Below are 23,059 nucleotides of genomic sequence, written 5' to 3'. Positions count from 1 at the left end.
ATCTAATATTTATTGAGCTTTTGTTGTGTGCCAGACATAATTCTAAGTGTTCTATATCTGTTTCATTTATTTTTTGAAAAACCTTCAAGATAGACATTTTATTATTCCCATTTTACAGATGAGCAAATAGAGACAAAGAAAAATTAAGCCATAGAGCTAGAAAGTGATTAGTGTCTCCGAGATGGGGATAAAGATTTTATTTCCCTTGTGGAAAACTGAAGTCTGACTCTTGCCAGTTTTGTAACTACGTGTGCTGGGTGGATATTCCATGCTCCTTGGAGGGCCCCGTAGCAACAGTGCACTCTCAAGCAGATATCTCTGCTCCAGGCAAATATGTTGCTGGACACCAACTCCTAGCACCATCAGGTGATGTCTTGCTGGCAGGACCTAGGTGTTCCAACTGTGCTCTGGCTGCTGGCATTGATTGTTTAGGGCAAGGAGTAAATTGATCGTTTAGGGCAAGGAGTTGGGTTGTACTTAGGGTGCACTGAATGCACAGGGAAGAGAACACAAAAGGGCAAAAGGGCCTGCCAACCAAAAAGAAACAGCAGACCTAGTTTACTAGTTAAAATCAAACCTAGTGACTTTAGGTTTGATTTTAGTGATCAACAAGGTCACCCCTCACCCCTCATCCCAGTGTCTCCAAAGGGGCAACAGAGGCTCAGGTGATGAACCTACCCAAGAATACACAGTGAATGGTAGAAGGAGGACGAGAACTTGGGACAACTGACTCTGATTCCTGAGCTCCTTCCATTATACCACTCAGCCCCCTACCGTTGGTAGATCAGTGAGATGAACCATGTGGAATTTCTGGACCCAGTGGGTTTGGTAAAATTCACAGAATCACAGAATCTTAGCATCCAGAGAAATTTCACCTGGTTTAATCTCTTACCTTCTATGAAGCTAGAGAGAAAGCAGTAGTGACATCGTAGGCATGTTCTTGGGTCTGTGGTTAGAGGTATGAGTGCCACACAAGGCAGCATTGACTAACCCATCCAGCAAGTGTGTTCCCGTCCACTGAGAGCCAGGATTGCCGTAGGTTAAGTAAGATGGTGCTGTCTAGGCAACCATCCTACAGGAGCCTAATATCAAGGCGACTAGGTTGTCAGCCCCCAGAGAGCATCAGGAAGACACAGGAAATAACTATTGGGAAAGAAAGTTGAGACTGAGTTGTGGGGAGTCTTGAATGCCTGGCGAGGCAGGTTTGACTTCACTCTGAAAACAATGGGGACCACTGGAGCTTCCTGGGTAGATTTTTGACATGGACAGAGCTCTGCTTTAGGAAAAGGCATATATGGCTTAATGTCTGAATTTGAGAGCTGACAGCAGGTGGCAGGCATGGAAGCAAGGAGAAGTTTGCAGCCATCCAGACAAAATCTAACGTAGAGACTCAGAAATTTTACACCTAGGATGTATCAGATAGAAATGAAAACATAGGTTCATTAAAAAACTGTACAGAAACATTCATAGTAATTTTATTCACAATGGCCCAAAATAGAAATAACCCAAATAAATGTCCATGATAGTAGAATGGATAAACAAACTTATACATCCAATGGACATCAATATTTAAACATGAAAAAAAAAGTGAACAAAACAACATGCAGGAATCTCACAGACGTTATCTTCAGTGGAAAAAAGCCGGACACAAATGAGGATAGAGTGTATGATTCCATTTTTAAGAATTTCTAGAACAGCCAAACTAATCTAAGATCAGAAAATCGGAACCGAGGTTGCTTTGGGGGAGGGGAGAGATTGGGCAGGGACACAGAGAAACTGGGGGGTAGAAAATGTTCTGCATCATAATGGAAGCCTGGGTTAAGTGGATGTCTCCACTTGACAAATTTGTACAGCGAAGATTTGTGCTGTGCAAATTTTGCTTTAGAAAAAAAATTTTGCTTAAAACTAATTGTAGCATAATAATAATAATTGATTAGGGGATGGAAGATGGCATAATATTGGTAATTGTAGGAGCTGAGTGACAGTTACATAGATATTCATTACATTATCCTGTTTATTTTGTAGGTGTTTGAGATTTTCCATAATAAAGTGTTAAAAGTAAATAATGGGCAAAGATCAAGGCAGTGGAAAGAGAGAAGCCAGGAGGATGAGAGACATCGTAGGGGTGAACTCAGAGCATCTTGGAAACTACTTGGATGCAGGGGGCAGTTTTCAAAGGCGAATGTTGAAAATGATATTTCAGTGGCAGTACCTTTAATGAAGTGAGGAACAGGGTTCAGAGGGAGAGTGGTAGGTAGGTTCAGTGTGAGATGTAGTGATTCTGAAATGCTGGTGGGATGAGCAGATGAAGATGTATAACGGAAAGGAAGGAAGGTGGTGTCCTGCCTTGAGTGTCCTGGTTATTATGTAAAAAGAGTGGTAATTTACTATACACATTAAAAAAAATAATGCGAAGGAGGGAAAAATAACTTACAACTAGGAGATTATAGAACAGTCCATTCAATTTTACAGATAAGGAAAGCAAGTTTCAGAGAACTTGTGTCACCTGTTCAAGATTGCACAGCTCTTCAACAATTTCAATTGATTTCTTAGAATTCTGAGCTATTTGATCCCAACTCAGGTGTCATGAGCTATGCTTCTTTATCTCTAGTCCAGTGCTATTTCTGTGGCAGCTCTCCAACTCTTCCATATTTACTGTGGATGGAAACACTTGCTTGTCCCCTGTGCCTGCTTATCCACCCACATCCATGTAATGAACTCTGGCTACAAGGTACTCAGAGTGGACAGAGGCCACGGCTCCCCTGAATGTGAGCCCAATGCAATACACTATGAAATTCAACCTTGGAAAAATGGCACAAGTGACTTGCTCCTATTGGAAGCCAATCTTGACATTAATTAGGCCCTTTACATTATCTCTGATTCGTGATTGCACACATTTTAAAAACACAATTAGTTATGGGCCAGAGCTATGGAAGCCTTTGATTCATAATTGGCCGATTGTTTCCAGAAAATTAAACAAGGGAACAATAATACTGAGTTGGCGCTACAAGCCCCATCGAAAACACACACCCTAATTCCTGCAGCTGCCCAGGGTTAAAGGGCTTTTTTGTTGAGTGGCCCCCTACTCACCTCTCCAACCCTCAGTTTTTCAATATGTATATGGAGTTATGTCACTCCCTGGCTCAAAACCTCTCAGAAGTTCCCCCACTGTACTTGGGACAACGTCCCAACTCCTTGACATGACCATGAAGCTCTTCATGCTCTGGCCTCTGTCTCCAGCCTCACTGTTCCCTGGCAACCCTGGCCTTTCAGATTATTCTTATTCATTCATCTATTCTTTTGCTCATTCATTAATTCATTCTGTGAATATTTCACATGACTTTATTAGGTGTCAGCCCCAGTGCTAGGTACTGGGGATTAAACGATGAACCGGGAAGTCAAGGAGCTTTCATTCTCAGAGGAAGACGTTAATCAAATCATCACACATCTACATGATGACAAATTGTGGACACACAAAGAGTCAGAGAAAGGACATTCCAGGCAAAGGGAACAGCAGCGGCAAAGGTGCTGGGGAGGAGAAGAGCTTGGCAGGAAATGACAATGACATCACAGTGAAGGAGGAGGAGGTTGGAGAAATAGCAAAGGCCCAAGTCATGCAGTGCCTTGTAATCCAAGGTAAGGAGTTTGAATTTTCTTCAGAAGGTAGGATTTTAAGTAGAAAGGATGACACAGTAACACATGATGTCAAGGGCTTTCTGTGGGCTACTGGGTGGAGAGAGAATTAAAGACAAGCACACAGGGGAAGTGGGAGACCTGTTAGGACACGACTAGAGAAGACCAGGTCAGTTGAGAAGTCAAACATCCTGGTTTGCCTGCAGCTGAGGGATTCCCTGGGGGTGGAACTTGCAGCACTAAAACCTGAAAAGTCTCAGACAAACCAGGAAAATTTAAGTCACCCTCCAGGTAAGACATGACGATGTCTTGAATTACAGGATGACACTAAGTGGAAGGATGTGAATGTTCTAGAGGTAGAGGCCTTTTATTGATGAACAGGACAAAAGGGATAGAAAAAAGAAGGATTCACGTTCTGGCTTTTGCAACCAGTTGGTAGAGCCTCCTATTGAGAAAGAAAAGACTATTTCCCATTTCTCTGTCTACCTCAGGGCTTTTTGAGCAGAAAGCAAGTTTACCGAGAAGAATAGCATGAAAGAAGCCACCTCCTCATTGTGTAGTAATTTCCAAAACTTCAGGCAAATAAATTATGTCTTGCATTAGGGTCAAAGCCATGGTCAGCTAGGAGTTTACTTTGTGTCTTGTTTTCAAAGAGGTCAAAGCAGTTTACAAACTTTTATGACAATCTTCATAAAATCCCATGCGGCACCAACTAAAATATAGGCAAGGAGACAAACAGAGGGAGATCAAACTATCATCATTATCGCTGGTAAAGCCAGTGTCTCGCTATGCTCACTGGATAACTGAAAGCAGTTGAAAATGCATCTTCTTGCAGAGAGCTGCTTCCTCCCTAAAGAGGGCTGTGTGGTGCAATGAGCACAAAATTTGGGCTCCAATCCTCCCTCAGTCACTTACCAGCTGTGTGACCTTGGGCAAGTTACCTAACCCCGTGAGCCTCTATTTTCTTGCCTATAAAAGGAGAATAATTACCTACCTTGCAGGGTTATGATGAAAATTAGAGATAAGGTCCGTACCTGCTGTGTAATAGGCTTTCCATAATGGCACCTTCCATTACCTCTGTGCCTCACTCCCCTCATCTGTAAAAGAAGGATGATCTCTCTTATATCTACTTTATAGGATTTTTATGAGCATTAAATGAGATTATCCATGTTGAGTGCTTAACATGGCTCCTGGTACACTGAGAGAACTAAATATTATCAATGACTTGCTATTATTAATAGTGGGAAGAGTTGCTACTGGTCTCCTCACTCTCCATTCACGTCTACTCATGACCAATATCATGCTGTGTGGAGCAAGGGCACCCTCACCTTGCACAGAAGTCAGGTTCCAAAGGTAGTATGTAAGGTGAAACTCACAGGTATTCAAAATTCCCCTCGAAAATACTTTCAGGTCTCCCCAAAGTACCGTGTACTTGGTTTTGTGCTTACAACTCTATATCTTAATATGTATGTATAAATGTATAATGCATTCAGCAACTTACAGTACATAATAAAAATTATGTATGCAAAATTTGCTTTTACAATGTCACACAGTATTTTAATATTTTTGCCCACCATCAGTAGTCGAATTCCTATGGGTTAAATCATGTGTGATGTGATTCCATTGTGATCATCACGAATAAGAGTTTTTGCAAAGCTAGTGCTTTTCTCTCCAAAACTAGAGACAATAGCTGTAGTATTTCCTAACGCTACCATAGTCACAATTAAAAATGTAAATAAGCACATAATTCATTCAGCTAACTAAGTATGATAAAAAGCTATATCCATCAGTGTTTATTCAGCAACATTTATTGATATATAATAAATCAGCACGTAATACGTGCCAGACACTGTGCTAAATCCTTTACCTGTATTTGTGAGAAGCAGCATAGCCTTCTGGTTGATGCTCTTGAATTAATTACTTGGGTTCCAATCCTGGCTCCACTATTTACTAGCTGCGTGTGAGCAGGTGCTTATCCGATCTGAACCTCAATTTTCTAATCTACAGTATGGAGATAATAAGGTATCTGATTCGTCAGGTTGTTTATAATGGATTAATAATGAATGCAAAATGCCTTGAATAATGTTTAGTCTATAGGAAGCACTCAAATATTAGCTTCTGTTATCAGTACTTCATCTGTACCTTAAAACTATGAGGTAGGAACTATTCCTTTCACTATTTTATATGCAAGGCTGCTAAGACAGAAAGTTTATATAATAATGTTTAGTTAGTATTTACTACAAACCCAAGACATTCTTAGTGGTTTATATAGGTTCCCTCACTTACAGCACCCCCAGGATGTAGGTGCTGTATCAATCTCACTTTTCAGATGAAGATACCAAGGCTCAGAGGGATCATCAGTGAAACCTAAGGAATTATTTGGAGAAATGCCCACTTGAATTTCTAAACGAGGAGCTAGAACCAGTGCTTATTCCATAAGTAGCCATTTTCAGTATATCTTCATTCTGGATCAAAAGAGATCATCTTCCTTTAAAATCGCTCTGTCCTCTCACCTCTTTTGTTCTTTGCCTGACTGTTATATGTGTATACTGTGGTGAAATCAGTGGTTTATTCACTCCTTCAACAAGTTTATTGCAAGCCTGCTATGCCAGCTGCTAGGGACACTGCCACCAAAGATCTGCTCCCTGTCTACACTTGCACCAGCCCATTAGGAGACTGAGAGAGAATAATAATTTCCCACAAAGCATTTATCCACACATAATCTCTTGAGATGCCTGCTGGGAGAGGTTTCCGTGGTATTCATTACCCAGCCCCTAAGACGCTGACCACATGAGCTCCTCCTAACAGCTAACTGCTCAACGGGCTCTGATTAGCTCTCCAGCCAAGACAGACCTGTCTTAGATGATAGAACATTTCAACAAGGGAAAACACAGATAAGCATGATGTGTTAGAACTTGTGGTGAAGGCTTAATCATTTGATTTTTCTCTACTTCTGCAGAATGATTTTTTAATGTCTTCAGGTTAAACTGGTTCACCTGACATGCCCTGATCTGCATCTATGCTTCCAGTTTATTGACTAACAAACAAGTCAGGGCAGCAGTACAGGGTTCTGGTCAACCTGGAAGTGTCAGAAAAATATGAGTTTTTACATAAATGGTATTAGTATTTTCCCCAAAATTATACGTTGTGGTTACTAGAGCACCAAACCAGAAGTGTGGAGAGTTCAGCTGAAGTCTTGGTTTGCCTTAAAAAGTCACGTGACCTTAAGTGGGCCATTGACCTCCAGCAGCCTCAGTTTGGTTTCTTCCCATTAGAGTTAATCAGCTGCTGGGTCCCTCTCAAGACTAATATTCTATGATTCTTGGATTTGATTTCTAAGAATGTCCTAGTCCCCTGGAAACCCCCACTATGGGGTTTAACTTCATACATTACTGACAGAATTAGACTTCTGTGCTCCAGTAGCTAGGAAGAGAAATATGGAAAGTATTCTAAAGCTAGGAAAACTACACATAAACTTCTCATCCGTTGGTAAGGAAGGAGGTGTTGTTTTTTTCCTATACTGGTTACAATGGTGACTATTTTTATTTTCCTCATCATAAGATGTTCTGGGAATACCCTTGAGTCCAAACAACTAGAAAGGTGAAGGCATTTTTTAACATTGGCAACCCAACATACCACTGGGTGCCAGAGAACAGGGGCACTTTCTCTGACCGAGAGGTGTGAGACTAGCCAGGTAGCCAAGGCTACTCCCGCCAGGTTCTTCTTTCTCCCCTGCTTCACTCTTCCAAACGTAATCAGTGACCACAAGAACATGGCAAAGGTGTTAAGTAGGTATTTTGGAGCCCAGGATTCTAAGAACTGTACCAAGCTTCTACCAGGACTGTTTTCAGAGCCAAACCAACAGGAAATGACTCTTTCTGTTCCCACTCCACCAAAAAAAAATGAAAAATGGCCAAACCTGGTTTGGCATGTGACCACGTAATGCCAAAGAAAAGAGGTGTGGCTGAAAGGAGAAGGCAATGAAACTGAAGCCACTACCCCTACCCCTACCCCTACAATACACACACACACACACACACACACTCTGCTGCTCCATTTCTTTCCCCAGTTTGCCCAATGGACAGTTATATCAGTATTAAGCTCAGCAAAGTAAAATTTTGAGAACTCAGAATTTCCCTCAGATGAGGCCCTAAAGCTTAGGAAATAATTCCATGCATTGCCATTGAACTCTGGAAGAGGACTCTCTTAATTTCCGCCAAAGAAAACAACAAATCTCTTCTCTGCAACTCTCTTAATCTGCCAAATAAAACAGTCACTCTTTTTCCCAAACTCTAAACTCCAGTGTCAAACGTGTTTGTGAAGATGAGGTTAACAGTTTGTAAATTTGAATTTCAAGTGGGTTATTCATGAATCAATAGAAACAAAACTTGATAAATTGATTGTTCTGCTCTTAGATGACATTGAGTACCTTGGTCCTTTGGGGGTCTTATGATCTAAACAATACAGGGAATATTCATTAAGTGAAATTCAGATTATAACCATTTATTTTCCATTGTGTTTTTTCCCCCACAGATTATAAATTTTTTAAATTAAAACAGCAATTATTGGCTCTAAATAAATGTCAACAGAAAAATCATTAAAAATTATCCTTGTGATGCCAACCTTTTTATAAGAAATATTAACTTGAAGATAGGAAGCTAAATGGCTAAAGACCAGAATATTCAAAATCTCAGTACAGAGCCAGCTCTGCCAAAATAAGTTGTGTAACTTCAGTTAAAATATAACTTGTTTGGGCTTTCTTTGACCTTTATTCATCTGTAAATAAAATTTGGGGGCTGGATAGTTTCTAAGTTTATTTAAAAAATCTAAGTTTCAATGACTATTTTAATTATAATTGGTGTTTTTCTTGCTGCCTTTTACCATCAGTAACTGTCACTTAGGCTAATCCTGACCTTATACCAGACATTGATTAAAATTCTTTTTGCTAACACATCTTTTGGTATGTAATAACAATGAGATAAAGCTTTGGGACTTAGCCCAGCTTAGTATCAAAAGCCCTTCTCAATGATATCCCCTCAAGATCTGACAGTTTCTAACAGCTTCTGGGTAGGGTACTTTTATTTAAGCAATCAGCCCTGTATCTGCTCTCCCACATGGGCTGTTACTGAAATGTGTGCAGAGGAGTTTCAGGTCCTTCTTGGCTCCTCCTTACCTCCAACTGCAGGGCTGCAAGAGAGACAGAGAGAGAGAGAGAGAGAAACAGGGACAGAGACAGAAAGAGAGACAGAGACAGAGACTGAGACTGTCAACCGTACACGGGTACAGAGAAAGCAATAGACACATAGGAGGGATTGTTCTGCACTGCAAAACTCTGTGACAACATTTTCCAATCATAAGTGGTAACTTGCTGCTCCTTTTTAATAAATAATTACTGTCAGCTTTTCAATATGCCTTAAACTAGGAGCTGTTGGTCAGGTATTAAATGAAACAAATATACTAGGTGTCTCTTACACACCCAGTATATTTAATCTACCAGTTTTAAAAACTTTATGAGTAAGAGACTATTTCTCAGAAGCTACTCCTAGAAGGAAATTGCCCTTTCTGTGACAATACATTTAAATATGGTAAACAATTTTTTTTCTAATGTTAAAAGTAATTCGTGCTCATTATAGAAAATTCAAAAAATACAGAAAAGTCTGAATAAGGAAAACTAAAGCTACATGTACCCAGTATGGGATTAATAGATATCCACCACTATATATACAATAGATAAACAATAAGGATTTACTGTATAGAACAGGGAACTATATTCAGTATATTATAATGGCTTATAATGGAAAAGAATCTGGAAAAGAATATATTCTTTATATATATATATATATATATATATATATATATGAATTACATGTGGCAGAATTCTGGGGTTTTTTTCCTTAACAATTTGGTGTGAATGCATGCAAATACCTGTATAGGTTATGTATGTTATATATTTACCTGTATTTTCATAGTTGAGATCATGCTGGGGCTATAGTTCTCAGTGATTCAATGATGACACATCCGTCCGTTTCCTTCAGAATGTCATATAAAGCAAGGCTTGCTGCTGACACATTAAGGCTGAGAGAGTGAGGGGCATTGTCCAGAGTTGGTTGTCCCTGGAGAATTTCCTTGTACCAGGTGCTTTGGTAATCTCACAGATTCCATTGATTATAGTTAGCACATATCACAATTTTCCATGCTTCCAGGACAGGTAGGATGTTACCCAGACCCCTTCAAAGAAACGTTCCTAAACAAAGACTACATTTATATCTGTTTAATACAACACGACTTTGCAAACGCTTTCAAATCTTCTCTGAAATAAATTCTTGACAACTTTGCAGGTACAATAGTATTAGAACACCTCATGTTTAGCCAGCCAAAAAGATCTTTCCAATCCTTTTACTCAATGTACATTCAAAATTATATAGGAATCTATATCACATGAAATAGTGATTAATTCCAACTTTGATGCAGCAGGTGGGGGAAGGTCTGTGTCTTCATTGAATTGAATTCCGTGTTTCCTTTCTGTGTCTTCATTGAATTGAATTCCATGTTTCCTTATCACGAACTGTTACAGGGCATGCACAGAGCCTGCCTGGTGATGGCATTCTCCTTAGCACCCAGCTCTATTCTTCAGAAAGGATAGTTGAATTGATTTTAATATGCTCACCAAGGAGAGAACTGTTAATGCTATCACCAAATATCCTACAGCCACTGTTTGATTCTGCCTTGGGAAACAGCCTCAAGGCAGGTGGAAGTACCAACACAGCATGAGATGGGTGAAGAAACCTGGAGAAGAAAGGACTTGCCTTAGAATCACAGCAGGAGGCTTACAGTTAGAATGCAGAATTTGGAGTCAGTACTTGATCTCATCTAGTCACCATGTCCCTTGCTCCATTGAACTTTTTGGAACCATCCTGAAGAGTTCTGTTCGTTTTTCCATTTTGTTTATGAAACTTTTGAACTTGGTTATTTCATTAATTTCAGCAACATTTATTGAGGACCTAATATGTGCACAGTATATGAAAAGTAGTTCATACAGTCTGTAGCTTGACATATACACAATATAAGTTGGGCAGAACTGAATTCAAACCTCAGCTCTACTTTTTACTAATTTATTACTTTAGGCAAGAGAATTGGTCTCTCTGTGCCTCAGTTTCCTCATATGTAAAATGAGAATAGTAGCAGTCTATCTTCCTCAGCATTGTTACAAGAGTCTGTTGTTATTATCATTATTTTTTGTATCATAGCTTGTGCTAGACATCACGAATGGTACCAAAATATTCAGCCATCAATCCCAGAAGAGTAGACCCCTTATGAACTGAGAGAAATTAAAAACCAAATGGGGTGGTGTGTGCTATATGAAGGGAAGGGAGCGTAAGTAAGGGCTCAGGTAATCAAAATAAGGTTTCATGGAGAAGAAGAAACTTCAGTTGTATTATAGAAAAGAAAGTATGTGATTTGGTTGAGAAAGTGAGCTTGGATGATGTAAGAGTGGCTATAGCAAGGAATAAGTTTGAAGCCAGAATGGGGAACGATTGACTACCCAACTAATGATTTTAGTCTTCCATTCATTCATTCACTTATTTGTTGCCTTGGTGATACAATTGTAAGCAAGGCATGGTCCATTTCTCTTTATAGTCTTATGGAAATAAACAAAGATCAAATGAAAAAAGTGAAGGCTATTTATCCTGAGCTTGCTAGAGCAAGGGAGTAGCTGCATTTTGGCAGAAACTCAAAGGCTGGTAGGGAAGTGGGAAAGCTTTAGAGTGGAAAGAAAGGAAGACTTCATGTATGGCCTGATTGGAGGCTGTTAGCATGGGGAAGCTATAGGCACACAAACTAGAAGCAGGGCATCCTATATAATTGGTTAGGGGTGCATATTTGGCTTCCTTTGATTAGTCCTATGTTAGAAGGGACTTAAAAATTAGAGAAGCTGGGACTTCCCTGGTGGCACAGTGGTTAAGAATCTGCCTGCCAATGCAGGAGACACAGGTTCAAGCCCTGGTCCTGGAAGATCCCACATGTCGCAGAGCAACTAAGGCTGTGCACCACTAATGAGACTGCACTCTAGAGCCTGCGAGCCACAGCTACTGAGCCCGCGTGCTGCAGCTACGGAAGCCCATGCTCCTAGCGCCTGTGCTCCGCAACAAGAGAAGCCACCACAATAAGAAGCCCGCACTCTGCAACGAAGAGTAGCCCCTGCTCGCTGCAACTAGAGAAAGCCTGCGTGCAACAACGAAGACCCAATACAGCCAAAAAAAAAAAAAAAATTAGAGAAGCTGTCAGTTATTAATCAATCAGCATTTGGGGCCCATTGTCACAGAAATATTGTTTAGCTCCCTGGATTGTCATTGGAAGTAGCAATCTGGCTTCCCGCAAGTCTGACTTAAAGCAGGCTGGTTTCCTGGATTGTTTATTGTAGATAAGGGGGCTGGTTTACTGGGCAGGTTGCTGCAGCTTGTGAGTCAAAGTTCTATTTTTATGATGGTGTGGCTATTGTCCATTTGTATATTCAGTCTAGTGGAGAAATAAACTAAAAAAATTGTAGGAACAGGAGCAAAACACAAGAGATTAGACTATTATAAACACAATGAGAATTGGGTTAGGGAATGCCCTTTAAATAAAGTAGCCAGGGAAGACGTTTCTGTGGAGGTGGCAACTATGCAGGGATCTTAAAAGATGAGAAAGAGCCAGCCATTTAAGGAGCAGATGGAGGAGCATTCTACACAAAGGGCCAGAGAAAATACTTGGAGCCAGAAAGAGCAGAAAGTGTGTGTGATGTTCAAAGAAATGAAAGGAGATCAGTGCAGCCAGACAAGAGTAAGCAAGGGGAGAGTGTATGACATGAGGTTTGAGAAATAGGCAAGATTCAGGTCAGATAGAATTTTGTATGCTATGATGAATAATAGATTCCACGCATGCAGGGAGCTTAAGCAGAGAGATAATTACGGAAGCCATTGCAGTAATCCAAGTAAAAGATGGTGGTCATGGTCTTGATTAAGGTAATGGGAAATAGAGATGAAAAGGAGTCAGTCCCCTGAGATGTCTTGAAGAAAGGACAAAGAGGACTTCCTGATAACCTGAAGATGGAAGCAACAGGGGGTGGAGATAAAGGGAGGAAACAAAGAAAATTCCAATGATCGTGGCACTTACTGAGGTGGGGATACTGGATAAAGAGAAAAAACAGGTTTTTAGGGGAGAGGGAAAGGCATTAGTGTGATAAATGCCGTCTAGAGAGACAGGATGCAGGATAGGTAGGTTCAAAAGCCATGGGCTGAACTTCTGTTGATAATCCATGCCTCATTTTTTTTTTTTTTTTTTTGTGGTACGCGGGCCTCTCACTGTTGTGGCCTCTCCCGTTGCGGAGCACAGGCTCCGGACGCGCAGGCTCAGCGGCCATGGCTCCAACTGTGTGCACAAATTCAGGGACACTGTTCCATTAATTCCTTTCCCTCATTATTGGACTATTCTCATCAATGAACAAACTCACTGCTCTTGCTTCCATCATCCAAAAATAGTTGCAAGGGGCTTCCCTGGTAGCGCAGTGGTTGAGAGTCCGCCTGCCGATGCAGGGGACACGGGTTCGTGCCCTGGTCCGGGAAGATCCCACATGCCGCGGAGCGGCTGGGCCCGTGAGCCATGGCCGCTGAGCCTGCGCGTCCGGAGCCTGTGCTCCGCAATGGGAGAGGCCACAACAGTGAGAGGCCCGCGTACCGCAAAAAAAAAAAAAAAAAAGTTGTAAGATAAAATTTAAAAGCTTCACTTCACTGTGATTTTACTTCCCCTGCCAGCAAATGTCCCATTTCATGCTCTCATTTTCAGCAAAACTCCTTGAGAGACTTGTCTCTTTTTGTGATGTCTACAGTTCCTCTCTTACCATTCTCTTTATTTTTCTTTTGCTCAGGTATATTGAAATATAATTTACATACTGTAAAATTCACCCTTTAAAGTACACATTTCCATGAGTTTTGACAAACGTAAATAGTCACATAGCCACCATCACAATCTAAAATATATAACATATCCATTACTTCAAAAGGTCTTTTGTGTCCCTTCACATTCAACCCCTTTTCCCCATCCTCACCCTTAGTGACCACTGTTCTGATATTTGTCCCTATATTTTTGCCTTTTCCAGAACGTCATATAAATGGATTCCTGCAGTCCTACAACCTTATGTGTACAGTGTTTCTCTTTGCACAATGCTTTTGAGATTTATCTGTTTTGCTGCATGTATCATTAGCTTGTTCCTTTACATTGCTGAGTAGGGTTTAAGTGTGCGGATGTACCAAAATTTGTTTATCCATTAACCAGTAAATGGACATTTGGATTGTTTCCTGTTTGGGGCAATTATGAAGAAAGCCTACACAAACATTTACATTTGCAGTTCTTTGCAAATATTCCTTCCAGTCGATGGCTTGCATTTTTACTAGCATTCTCTTTCAAAGAGAAAAACTTTTAATTTTTTCTTTTTATAAATTTATTTATTTTATTTATTTATTTTTGGCTGCGTTGGGTCTTTGTTGCTGTACGCGGGCTTTCTCTAGTTGCGGTGAGCAGGGATTACTCTTCGCTGTGGTGCATGGGCTTCTCATTTCAGTGGCTTCCCTTGTTCCGGAGTACAGGCTCTAGATGCATGGGCTCAGTAGCTGTGGCTCGGGTTTCTAGAGTTCAGGCTCAGTAGTTGTGGCACACGGGCTTTGTTGCTCTGTGGCATGTGGGATCTCCCCGGACCAGGGCTCGAACCCATGTCCCTTGCATTGGCAGGTGGATTCTTAACCACTGCACCACCAGGTAAGCCCGAAGCTTTTAATTTTGATTATAAAAAATTTATCAATTTTTTAATAATTTTTGTTTTTTGTGTCATATCTAAGAAATCTTTGTGTAACTCAGCATCACAAAAATCTCTTACATTTTCCTCTAAAATTTTTATTATTATAACTCTGATATTTATGTCTCTGATCCACTCAAAATTAATTTTTTGTAAATGATAAAATAAGAGTAGAAATTCAATGATTTTGCATATGGAGGTCCAATAGTTTCTGCACCGTTGACTGAAAAGGCTATTCTTTCCTTACAAATTACTTTGGCATCTTTGTCAAAAATTAATTTTCCATAGATATATGTCTGTTTCTGTTCTTTTTTTTTTCATATGTTTATCTTTATGCCCAGAAGAAATTATTTTAATTACTATAGCTTAATAGTAAGTCTTGAAATTAGGTATTGTGAGTCCTCCAATTTGGTTCTTTATTCTAAAATTGTTTCAGTAATTCTAGATCCTTTACTACTTATACAATTTAGAATCAGATTGTCATTTTGTATAAAAAATAGCCTCCTGGGATTCTGATTGGGATTGCATTGAATCTATAGGTCAAATTAAAAGGAACTGATATTGTAATAATAATAAATCTTCTGATCCATGAACATGGTACAGCTCTGCCTTTATTTGAGATTGTGTTTAATTTTTCTCAGAAATGTTTTGTAATTTGCAGCATACAAATTTTGCATGTATTTTGTTTGATATATCTCTAAATATTTCATGCTTTTCGATGTTACCATAAATTGTATCATGCTTTAATTTCAATTTTCATTTGTTTTTGCTAGTACATAAAAATAAAATTGATTTTTATATGTTGACCTTGCATCTTATGACCTTGTTAAACTCAGTTGTTAGTCTTACTGGCTTTTTTGTAGATTCTTTGGGATTTTTTACACACATAATTATGTTGTCTGCAAATAAAGATAGCTTTCTTTCTTTCCAATCTGCATATCATTTATATCTTTTTCACTGTTTTGTATCTCCAGTAAAATGTTAGCTAGAAGAAGTGAGAGTAAATATTTTTGCCATATTCCTATATCTATTAAATTTTTTGAAATAATTATTAAAAATCTTTCTACACACACAAAAACCCTCCATGCTTACTTGGTTTTGCTGTTGAAATTTACCTAACATTTAAGGAAGAAATGAAACCAATTTTACAGAAACTCTTAGTCATTCAAAATTAAGTTGTCTGAGAGTATTTAGTAGATACCTTTCATCAAGCTGAAGAAATTTCCTTCTGTTAGTTTGCTGAGCTTTTTAAAAATAATTTTATTAAATCATTTTTCTATGTCTATTGGTATGATCACATGGTTTTTCATTTTCAGCTTATTAATTGATTGATTCATTGATTTTTAAAGAAGAATGTTGAGCCAAACTTACATACCTGGGATAAACCCAATTTGATCATAATATATTATCTTTTTATATATTCTGGATTTGCTTTGCTAAAATTTTCCTGAGGATTTTATGTTGCCTTGGTCTGTAATATTCTTATAATATTTTTCTGGTTTTGGCTATCAGGGTAATTCTGACCTTAATAAATGACTTCAGACATGATCATTTCTCTTCTATTTTTTGAAGGTGTTTATGAATAATTGGTTTTATTTCTTCCTTAGGAGTTTAGGAGATTTTACCAATAAAACCATCTGATCTTAGAGTTTCTTTGGGAAAGGTTTTTAACAATGAATTCTGATTCCTTAATAGATATACCCTTATACAGATTATATATTTCTTCTTAAGTAATCTATGGAAGTTTGTATCTTTTGAGTAATTTATGCATTTCATCTAACTTATCAAATTTATTGGCATCAAGGTCATAATATTATTATCCTCTTAATGTTATAGGATATGTTGTGATAGCCTCTCTTTCATCCTTAATATGTTCTCTGTCAGTCAGACTGGAGGGTTATTTATTTTGCTGATATTTTGAAAGAACAAGTTTTTGGTTTCTTTGATTTTCCCTATTGTTTTCCTGTTTTCTATTTCATTGATTTATGCTTTTATCTTTATTCTTTCTTTCCTTCTACATGCTTTGGGTTGATTTACTCTTTTTCTAGTTACTTAATGTATAGCCTGGAATATTGTTTTGAAACCGTTTTTTCCCCCTAGAAAGGGCATTTGATGCTATAAATATCCCACTGAAATTTGCACTGATAGCTGCATATCACAGATTTTGATATATTATTTAAAAATTTTTGTTCCATTCAAAATATATTCTGATTTCTCTTATGATTATTTTAATTTAACCCATGAGTTTTTAAAGAAGTATGTAATTTAATTTCTAAATATTAGGGTATTTTCCAAATATCATGTTATTTATTTCTAATATAATTCTCTATGGTGGAGAACATATTTTAGTAATTTCAATCCCTTTACATTTGCTGAGATTTGTTTTATAATCTAGAATATGGACTGTCTTGGTGAATATCCTAGGTACACTTGAAAAATATGTATATTCTGCTACTATTTGGAGGAATGTTCTAGAAATGTTCATCATGTCAATTTGTTGTCCAACTCTTCAATATCTTTGCTGGTTCTTGTCTACTTATTCAATTAATTGCTATGAGAGGGTGTTAAAGTCCCCAAATATGATTGTATATTTGTCTATTTATCCTCTTAATTCTATCATTTTTTTTTTCTGTATATATTTGAAACTCTACTACTGAATTATATTAAGATTCTAATTTTAATTCTCAGGGCAACCACTAAGAAAATAACTGAAAAAATATATGTAGTAAAAAAATAACAAGGGGAGCTTCCGTGGTGGCGCAGTGGTTGAGAGTCCGCCTGCCGATGCAGGGGACATGGGTTCGTGCCCCAGTCCGGGAAGATCCCACATACTGCGGAACGGCTAGGCCCGTGAGCCATGGCTGCTGAGCCTGTGCGTCCGGAGCCTGCGCTCCGCAATGGGAGAGGCCACAACAGTGAGAGGCCCACGTACTGCAAAAATAAAACAAAAGAAACCAAGGGAATTAAAATAATACACTAGTAAAAATTTATTTAACACAAAAGAAGGTGGTAATTGAGAACAGAAGAACAAAAAGGCATATGAAATATTTAAAAAATAGCAAAATGGCACAAATAACACAAAAATAGCAAAATTGCACTAAATGTAAATGGATTAAACACTCCAATCAATAGGCAGATATTGCAGAATACATTTAAAATGATATGACTGTATGCTGTCTGTAAAAGATCCACTTCAGATACAAAGACACAAATAGATTAAAAGTAAAAAGATTAAAGGGCTTCCTTGGTGGTGCATTCGTTGAGAGTCCGCCTGCTGATGCATGGGACATGGGTTCGTGCCCCGGTCTGGGATGATCCCACATGCCACAGAGTGGCTAGGCCCATGAGCCATCGTCACTGAGCCTGCACGTCCGGAGCCTGTGCTCCACAATGGGAGAGGCCACAAAAGTGAGAGGCCCACATACCGCAAAAAAAAAAAGATTAAAAAGACGCACCATGCAAACAGTAAACAAAAGAGAGCTGGAGTGGCTATACTAATATCAGACAAAATGGACATTAAGACAAGAATTGCTACTAGAGGGGAGGAAAAGGACATCTTATAATGATAAAATTGTCAATAATAATAAAATTGTCAGTCTATCAAGAAGATAGATTGTGTTATGTAAGAATCTATTGTAATCATGTGTGTACCTAACAACAGAGTCCCAAAATACAGGAAGCAAAACCAGACAAAACTGAAAGGAGAAATAAACAATTCAACAATAACAGTTGAAAAAAATCTAATGCCCCACTTCAGTAACAGAACAAGTAGACAGAAGATCAACGAAGAAATAGAAGAGTTGAAAAACAATAAAACCAACTAGTTCTAACAGACATATATAGAATACTTCATCCAATGACAGCAGAAAACACATACTCCTCAAGTGTACATGAAGCATTCTCCAGGATAGACCATGTCTGAGACCATAAAACAAGTCTCAATAACTTCAAAAGAATTAAAATTATACAATGTATGTTCTCTATCCACACTGCAATGACTTTAGAAATAAACAACCAGAGGGAATTTGGGAAATTCACAAACATGTGGCCATAAAGCAGCATTCTCTTAAATAAACAATAGATCAAAGAAAACTTACAAAGAAAATTAGAACGTACTTTGAGAGGAATGGAAATGAAACACATCATAAAACTCATGGGATTCAACTAAAGAAACACTTAGAGGGAAATGTATAGTTGCAAATGTCAATATTAAAAAGAAAAAGAAAAATCTCAAACCAATAAACTCTACCTGAAAGAAACTAGGAAGAGAAAACTAAATTTAAACAAACAGAAGAAAAGAAACAATAAAGATTAAAGTGTAAGCAAATAAAATGGAGAATAGAAAAGTGATAGAGAAATCAACAAAACCAAAAGTTTTTTCTTTGAAAAGATCAACAAAATTGATAAACCTCTAACTTCACTGACCAGGAAAAAGAATGAGATAAGACTCAAATTATTAAAATCAGGAATGAAAGAGGAGATACTACTACTGAACTTATAAGGGAAAAAGGATTATAAGAGGTTACAGTAAGCAACCATATGTCAACCAATTAGATCACTTAGGTAAAATGGAAAAAAAATCCTAGAAAGACATAAGCTAATGAAACTGAGTGGAGAAGAAATAGAAAATTTGAATAAGCCTATTCACTTTGCTTCATAAGTGAATTCTACCAAACATTTAAACTCTTTCAAAAAATAGAAGAGGAGGGAACACTTTCCAACATTCCATGAGGACAGTATCACCCTGATAACAAAACCAGACAAAACTTCAAAAGGAAAAAAACCAAAAAACTTGGCACAAAAATCCCCAGGTTAATAATAGAACTGAACCCAGCAACATATAAAACCACGCTCAAATGGCATTTATCTCAGGACCACAGGTTTGTTTAACATCCAAATGTCAATGTATTAATAGAATAAAGGACAAAAATACCTACCATTTCAATAAATTCAGAAAAAGCATTTGACAAGATCCAACACTGCTTCATGATTAAAAACACTCAAAAAACTAGGAATTTTCCTCAACTAGACAAAGAATACCTATGAAAAACCCACAGCTAACATCATACTTAATAGAAAATGACTGATGCTTTCTCCCTAAGATCAAGAACAAGACAAGGATATCTGCTCTTGTGACTTCTATTCAACATTGTACTGGAGGTTCTAGCCAAGGCAGTTAGTCAAGAAAAAGAAATTAAAGGTACCCGTATTGGAAAGGAAGAAGTAAAAATATTTCTATTTGCAGATTACATGATCCAGTACTTAAAAAATCCTCAAGAATACACTAAAAACTATTAGAATTAATAAACAGATTTAACAATGTGGCAGGATATACAAGCTCAATATACGAAATTCATTTGCATTGTTATACACTAGCAATGAAAAATCCAAAAATGAAATTAATAATCCCATTTACAACTGCAACTCTGAATCATCAGGCCTTTGACAGTCTATGCACATGTATTTCATTTTAAAAAAGTAGAAGGAAAAGAAATTCCATTTACAATAGCATCAAAAAGAAGAAAATACCTAGAAATAAATTTAACAAAAGAAGTTCAAGACTTTATTCTGAAAACTATAAAACATTGTGGAAAGAAATTTTTTTTTTTAAACAATTTTTTTAAAGTAACAGCTTTATTGAGATATGATTCACACACTATAGAGTTCACCTTTTTTTTTTTTTTTTACGCGGGCCTCTCACTGTTGTGGCCTCTCCCGTTGCGGAGCACAGGCTCCGGACGCGCAGGCTCAGCGGCGATGGCTCAGGGGCCCAGCCGCTCCGTGGCACGTGGGATCCTCCCAGACCGGGGCACGAACCCGTGTCCCCTGCATCGGCAGGCGGACTCTCAACTACTGCACCACCAGGGAAGCCCGGAAAGAAATTTTTTAAAATGAAAAGACATTCTGTATTGATGAACTTTAAAATTTAATATGCTAAGATGGCAATACTACTCACATTGATCTACAGATTCAATGCGATCCCTATCAAAATTTCAGCTATCTTCTTTGCAGAAGTAGACAAGCTGGTCTTAGAATCCGTATGGAAGCACAAGAGATCCAGGATAGCTAGGACAATCTTCAAAAAGAAGAACAAATTTGGGACTTCCCTGGTGGTCCAGTGGTTAAGACTCTGCACTTCCATTGCAGGGGGCATGGGTTCAATCCCTCGTCAGGGAAGTAAGATCCCACTTGCCACACAGTGTGGCAAAACAAAACAAAACAAAGCAAACAAACAAAAAAAGCCAAAAAAGAACAAAGTTGAAGAACTCACACTGTCCAATTTCCAAACTTACTACAAAGCTACAGTAGTCAAGATAGTGTGGTACTGGCATAAAGATAGACATAGAAATCAATGGAATACAACTTAGAGTCGAGAGATAGGCTCACATTTATGGTCAATTGATTTTCAACAAGGGCAAAAAAATCAATGAAGAAAGAATAGGCTTTTCAACAAATAGTCCTAGAACAACTGGATATCCACCTGCAAAAGATAGAAAATTGAATGGTCCAAATGGATTCCTACTTTCCACCATACACAAAAATCAACTCAAAATGGATGATAGACCTAAATATAAGAGGTGTAAACTATACACCTTTAAAACTATAAAACTAGATAAAATATAAGAGTAAATCTTCATGACCTTGGGTTAGATGATAGTTTCGTAGAAATACCACCAAAAGTACAAGCCACAAAAGAAAAAAACAGATAAATTGGACTTCATCAGAATAAAAACGGTTGTACTTCAAAGGACACTGCCAAGAAAGTGAAAAGACAACCTGTAGGGCTTCCCCGGTGGCTCAGTGGTTGAGAGTCCGCCTGCTGATGCAGGGGACATGGGTTCATGTCCCGGTCTGGGGGGATCCCACATGCCACGGAGCGGCTGGGCCCATGAGCCATGGCCGCTGGGCCTGAGCGTCCGGAGCCTGTGCTACGCAACGGGAGAGGCCACAACAGTGAGAGGCCCGCATACTGCAAAAAAAAAAAAAAAGACAACCTGTAGATGGAGAGAAAATATTTACAAAACATAAAGCTACCAAGGGACATGCATCTGAATATATAAATAACTCTTACAACTCAACAATAAAAAGACAACCCAATTAAGAAATGAACAGAGTGTGAATAGACATTTTTCCAAAGAAGACACACAAACGCCAATAAGCACACGAAAAGATTTTCAACATGATTAGTCATTAGGGAAATTCAAATAAAAACTGCAATGAGATGTGGCTCACATCCACAGGATAGCTATAATTGTAACAAGTGTTGGTGAGGATGTAGAGAAATTGGAACCTTCATACATTGCTGGTGGGAATGTAAAGTGTTGCAACCACTTTGGAAAACCGCCCAGTGGTTCCTCAATAGGTTAAACATAGAGTTTCCATATGAGGCTACCATATGAAACTCCTAGATGTATACCCAGGAGAATCAAAAACATATGTTTGTACAAAAACTTGTGCACAAATGCTCATATCAGCATTTTTCATAGCCATAAATGAAAACAACCTGAAAGTCAATCAACTGATGAATGGATATGCAATATATGGCATATCCATACAATAAAATATGATTTGACAATAAAAAGGAATGAAGTACTGATACATGCTACAACTTGGGTGACCCTGGAAAACATTATGCTAAGTGAAAGAAGCCATTCACAAAAACCACATTTTGTATGATTCTGTTCATATGAAATATCTAGAATAGGCAAACGATAGAGGCATTAAAAAACAAACCAAAAAAAACATTGGTTGCCAGGATCTGGAAGGATGAGGGTTCGGCAGGAACAGGGGATGATACTAATGCGTTCAGGGTTTCTCTTTGATGGAAATGTTCTAAAATTAGATTGCGGTGATGGTTGCACAGCTCTTGAAATATGCTAACAAGCACTGAACTTTACACTACAGATGGGTAAATTATTTAGCATAGTATGTAAATTATATCTTACTAAAGCAGTTAAAAAAGTATTTTGAGTCATTCTTGATTCCTCTCTTTCTTTCACACTCCATTATAAGGAAATCCTGTTGGCTACTGTACCTTCAAAATATAGCCTGAATCCAACTACCTCTTGACTCTCTCACCTCTCTCATGATGGTTTAAACCACATCATGTCTCATGAACTTCTGCTGTAGCTTCCAAGAGTTCTCGTTGCTTTTATCCTTGCCCTCCTACAATCTCAAACAATAGGCAGTGTGATCCTTACAAAATTTAAGTCAGATCATGTCACTTCTCTGCTCAAAGTCACGTAATGATTAATAAAATCCAGCACAAGAAAAACTGTAGGTCAAGCTGACCAAGTACGTCAACAGACAAACTATAAGGGAAATAAAGGGATGGAGGAGACTTGCGGGTTAACAGAGACTTAAAGGAAGTATTAAGATTAAACTATTAGTGACTAGAGATAAGATGCAAACTTGGGTGATAAAACACAGAGAAACCAAATGAGTGATTAATAGAAAAGTCAGGAGGTGGTTACATTTGGACAGAGGCAGGGGACTCTGATTGGGACAGAGCCCATGAAAGGGCTTCTGAGGAGACTGACATATTTCCTTGTTGACTTGGAAGGTGGTTAAAAGTGTACAGGTCTCATAATAATTTGT

At 38.3% G+C, this 23,059-nt stretch overlaps 1 long non-coding RNA gene across 3 annotated transcripts in view; it reads right to left on the bottom strand.

Annotated features, from left to right (window-relative positions):
- LOC117197675 (uncharacterized) overlaps positions 1–23,059 on the bottom strand; it is a 51,105-nt gene that overhangs the window by 10,606 nt on the left and 17,440 nt on the right. For 2 of the 3 annotated variants that reach the window (XR_007478930.1, XR_004478442.2), the window contains exons 3-5: positions 9,589–10,419; positions 5,501–5,634; positions 4,668–4,730 (exon numbers count right to left, since the gene is read on the bottom strand). This is a non-coding gene — a long non-coding RNA (uncharacterized LOC117197675). The remainder of the gene's footprint in view (positions 1–4,667; positions 4,731–5,500; positions 5,635–9,588; positions 10,420–23,059) is intronic. The other variant, XR_004478443.2, reaches the window with a different exon arrangement.

This window comes from Orcinus orca, chromosome 8 (genome assembly GCF_937001465.1).
Source record: "Orcinus orca chromosome 8, mOrcOrc1.1, whole genome shotgun sequence".
NCBI lineage: Eukaryota > Metazoa > Chordata > Mammalia > Artiodactyla > Delphinidae > Orcinus > Orcinus orca.
This window is presented reverse-complemented; position numbering and strand designations above follow the sequence as displayed.